Source organism: Sturnira hondurensis, unplaced genomic scaffold, assembly GCF_014824575.4.
Source record: "Sturnira hondurensis isolate 20B ecotype Veracruz unplaced genomic scaffold, ASM1482457v3 Scaffold0008761, whole genome shotgun sequence".
Classification (NCBI taxonomy): domain Eukaryota; kingdom Metazoa; phylum Chordata; class Mammalia; order Chiroptera; family Phyllostomidae; genus Sturnira; species Sturnira hondurensis.
In genome coordinates this window covers 61,927-66,996 of record NW_028081392.1, presented here as the reverse complement: position 1 = coordinate 66,996, position 5,070 = coordinate 61,927, and positions in this window count along the sequence as shown.

Genomic DNA, 5,070 nt, shown 5'->3' with positions numbered 1-5,070 from the left:
TCCCAGAATATAGTCAGGGAGTTCTTAAATCCTTCTGGCAGCACAGTCCAGCAGTATTGGAGTGTGGTTTTAGTCTCTGGGCTCTGCTACTCAAAAGCAAAGAGTTGTTGAGCCTGCTCATCTATCAGGATGCAGAAAAAGGCATCCTCCAAGTCCAGGACTGAAAACCATTTGCCATCCCCAGCACTACAGTCCACAGGGTGTAAGGGGTAGCCTCAGTGGGGTGAATGTCCTGGACAATGTCATTGATGGCCCTGAGATCCTGGACCAACCAATACTCATCCGAGTGTGGGTTTTTGACTGGCAAAATGAGAGTGCTGGAGGGTGACCAGCAAGGCTGAATTAATCCTGATTTCAAGAACTTTTGCTACACTGGCTGAATTCTTTCTAAAGCCTCCTGTTTGAGGGGATACTGGTTTTTTTTCACTGAGACCCATACCCCTGGTTTCAGATGTATCTGTATCGGTTGCTTGTTAACTGCTTTACCTGGAGTTCCATTAGCCCAAACAGTTCAGTGGCCCTGCTTGCAGACCTCAGGTGGGAAGGATTCACCTCTGGAGTCTTGTGCCAGGTCAGGAAATCCTGCAGCCAGAGGACATTTTCCAGCAGGACTTCCACACACAGTTGCTGTCACCTGGGGGAAAAGGGTATTTGTGACTGCAGTTTACACAGCAAATCTCCACCCCACAATGGAATAGGCCAACAGGCATACAGAGAAAACTATGTGTAAGCTTTTGACTCCCAAGCTGGCATTCCAGAGGTCGTAGGCATGTCTGTTTTTGTACCTGGCCAGACATACCAGTACCTGTTACTCCATTTGAGCTTTTTCCAGTCAACTTAGTGTTCAACATTGAGTATGTACCTCCCATATCTGAGAGAAAGTCAATTGGCTTGTTCCCCAGAGTCACTTGTATCCAGGACTCCTGAGGGGAAATGGTGATAGGTCGGGAGATGTCTAGTGGAGCCCCTGGGCCTCCTCATTCATTATCATGCTCCAGTCTCTGCTTCCCACCATCACTCAGTCTGGATTCTAATTCTTACTTTCCTGTCTCCTCTTTGGGCACTCATTCTTCCAGTGAACCTCCTCCCTGCAATGGGCACATTGATTAATGCCTATTGGGCCTTTCTTCTTCTCCTTAGGTCCCCTTTGCTATCAGCATGGTAGTGGGCACCTAATGAATTTCCTTTCGCTGCCCTAATAAATGGCTTTTCCTGGTTTCCCTGTGTTGTTTCCAAAAACACCATGACCTCTTTTGCCTTCCCTGTTTCCCGGGCATTGTAGACCTTAAATGCTATGTGAACCAGTTGCGATGGGCTCATTCCCACTATCCCGTCTACTGCTGGAGTTTGTTCCTGATATCCAGGGCACTCTGTCCAATACAAGTCCTATTTACCGTCCTCACATTTTCTGGTTCCGCTGGGTCTGCATCGGTGAAATTTCCTATCAGCCTGATAAATCCTTTCTAGATTTTTGGAACGATCCCCGTCTGGCTTCTGCTGGAGAGATCAAATCAAATTCAGGCTCCTCTACTTGGGCACTGCTTTCCTAAGCCATTCCAATATGCACCCTGTGTAGTGTTTCAAAGGGGCTAAGTCTCCTCTGCTATTTGGGTCCCACTTAGGGTCCACCCAAGGAATTGCCTCAAATGGGTCAAGGATCCCCTGGCTGTCCTCATCATGAAGATGCTGGGTCTCCTGATCAGCCCTGTTTATAATTGTCTTTTGTCTGCCATTAGCAAAATATTCAGGAAGGCCCATACGTCTGCCAAATATAGTTGCTGACTGGCAGAAACAGAGGCAATAAGACCTGCCATCTTTGGAGGATCATCCCTATATGAGGAGTTAGGATTCCTCCAATTTAGTAAGTTTGAACTAGAGAATGGAATGTGGGCCCCAATAGTTGGCAGTGGGTTGGCCTTCTTCATTTACTCCATGCATTGGGTATTGCCTCAAAGTATGTTGGCTGACTACACCACACCTTTGGAGGGTTCCAGTTATAGGAGGTACCTGTCAAGTTTGGTGGGGGGATGGCGAGACATTCCTTAGCAGGTAGAGGTGGAGTAGTTGGCTTTACAATCCCTGCTTCAGGGGAGGTTACAGAAGGAGATGGTACTGAGGTGTCTCCCACTGCCTTTGGAGGAGGAGGTACCATGGCAGTGGCAGTCCCCATCACCTGTGAGGCCAGACGTTTAGAAACCTCCACCACCTGTGGGGGCAGCAGCCCCATGGAGACCTCTCCCACCTGAAGCTGGTGAAGCACCTCTGTAGCTCCTCCCTTCTACAGAGGAACTGGAGCCCCACAGGTCCTTCCAACCAAGCAGGGTGGCATCCCTGATGAGACCTCTCCCACCTACAGGGGAAGAGGGGTGGTGCAGGTCGCTTCCACCTGCAGTGGGTGAGGCACCGAAGTTGCTCCTCCCAACTGCAGAGGGAGCAAAGCCACTGGGGAGGGCAGCAGCTCAGAGGATACACCTCCCACCTGCAGAGAATGCTGATCTCTGGTGGAGACCTCTCCCTCTCTCCCTCTCTCCCTCCTGAAGCAAGAGAGGAGCCCCAGCAGGCCCCACCTGCCAGGGAGGTAGCAGCACTGCTGAGGTCCCTCCCATCTGGGAGAGTCCATTTTCTGGGTTCAGAGCATTAATGAGGTTTACCTCACTATCAGCCCACTTCTCCCGAGTTCTATTCTCAGGGAGGGGCTTTGAAACCACCTTTTCCTTCTGCACCATCACTCGCTTCTCTGTCTCTGGCATAAGGCTACTGTGCATCATTATAAATGCGTTAAGACACTGGAGTTTTTTTGAGAGTTGCGCCATTGGCAATGTATTTTTAGTGGGTAATGATGCAGTATTCAAAGAACGATTCACAGGCCACATCAGCTCATCACTCAAAACATCGGTAGGCCACAGTGTTACAATAGTGAAACAATAACTACTTACATAAGGGATTCTTGTAATTCGAGTTAGAGGAGTAACTCTCCCAATCCCTTAGAATTCTATCCAGTGGGCTCCACTCACAGACTGGCTCAGAACAACCTGTACTGTTCCAGCAGAATGTGCAAAAATTCAGAGCAAGAGGAGTACAGACAGCGAAAAGACCAGTTATTCCCTCAGCTATTGTCCATGACTCCAACTCCATCATTCCAAACTGTACTCAGAAAACAAACTTTCAACCAAGATACTTCCACCATTGCTCCCTTCCCCATTTCATTTCCTTTTCACCTTTCTGGGAATGATTAGGCCGCAGATGCCCTCAGTAGAAGTGCAGGCAATTGGTCAGAGACTGGGAAAATTATGATGTCTCACTGTCCTGCACCTGAGGGGCTTGGTCTGCCATGCAGAGTTATTCTTCCATCTCCGTCTCAAAAAACTCTTACGGAACAAACCCCGGTGGGGGGCCATGACCGGAACAAACCCCGGTGGGGGGCCATGACCGATATACAAGAACCCCCTTGTTCTCCAGGCGTTCGTCCCTACCAACTGGGTTCATTTTCCCTGTCGCCTTAGGAAAGACATCTCTTAATACCAGAGATCAGTGAAAAGGAAAGGAACTTATTATTCATTTGAAGTAATACAAACTAAAGTTCCCCACAAAAGCACACAGCCCTCCCGGCACCCTCCATATAGCAAAAGGGAGCACTTGCAAAGCCTCACGATCCTGACTCTCACCCAAGCCGTGTGGTCCTAAACAGAACCGTAGTCCTAGGGAGTCCCGGGGTCCTAAGAAGTCGCGTGGTCCCCAAAAGACAGACGCAAAATGGCTGCAGCACCTCCGTTTAAATCCCTGCACCAATCTTCCTCTGCAGCCCCATTTCCGGTTCCTCCTACAATTGGCCACAGCTGCCACCATCCTGAGCAGCTGTGGCCCTGTGGTGTGGAGCCAATTATCTCCAAGCTCTTCTGGACCCTATTGCAAATCCCTATTTGGGGGTAGCCTCTTGGCTGCATCCTGTTACACATCCACACAGTGGGGCTCCTTGTTGCAAATAAAACCTTCAGAAGCAGAATCTCTGGGCACAGGTTTCACCCACTGGTTAAGGAGCCCTCCATGTGGTTGTAATACAGGTGGATCCCTGAACCACAGCCCTCCCTCCCTGGTTCTTAGACCTGGAGTCACCTGGAGCGAGTTGTGCTTCATTTTAGTTTTAGTTTGAAATCATTGTAGAGTCATAGGAAGTTGCAACAAAAAGCTCAGGAATGTCGCTCAGATCAAAAACAGGCCTGCCAGCTGCACAGGTGAGTGGACTTAAACATCTTCAGGGAAATGGGTAGATGGATTTGTGTCATTTCTTTCCATCACATTGTCTACACTCGGGCTCTTTTCAGAGTCGGCGTGGTTTTAGCTTCTGCGAAGCCAGTGGTCATTTATCAAGCCAGCTCTCACTGAAACTCTTTCAGCACTGATGAACTTGACCTCAGCCATGTACTGGCCTGACTTTTTTTCCCTTGTCTCTGGCTTCTCTCCTGCCTCCTCCCCTGTCTCATACCCTCCTTTTCTTTGTCCCAGATTTATAAGGATCAGCACACCCTTATTATGGGTAAATAATCTTTGATTGTTGTAATGAAATATTTAAAACTTGATTGACTTGTACACATTCGTAAGGAGTAATGATAACAAAGAAAATAAAACATTAAAAAATGTCCTTTCAAAACATAGAGTTTCTTAAAACATGTAAGTGGTTTTAAACGATATTTTCTGAGACGATCTGAAAATTTCTGGTAATACCCAGAGGTACTCATTGTTAGCGTGTGGGCAAGATTCGCACCGGCTGGGAGCGGGCGTTGCTGCCTCAGGAACAGGGGTTAAAATGTTGAGTGGGGCAAGGTTAGCAATGTGGGAAATTATCTTCAGTCATGTTAAAGAAAACCATTTCTTTTCTTAAAGTATGTTTTATTGATTATGCTATTACAGTTTTTCTCATTTCCCTCTTTATGGCCCCTCGCTCCTGTACCCTCCAACCCTCCAGCTTTCCTCCCTTTAGTTCATGCCCACCATTTGTGCTTCTTATTCCCTGTACCTTTTCCCCCATTTCCCACCTCGGCCTCCTCATTAAAAACCCTCCAGGTGATAGCC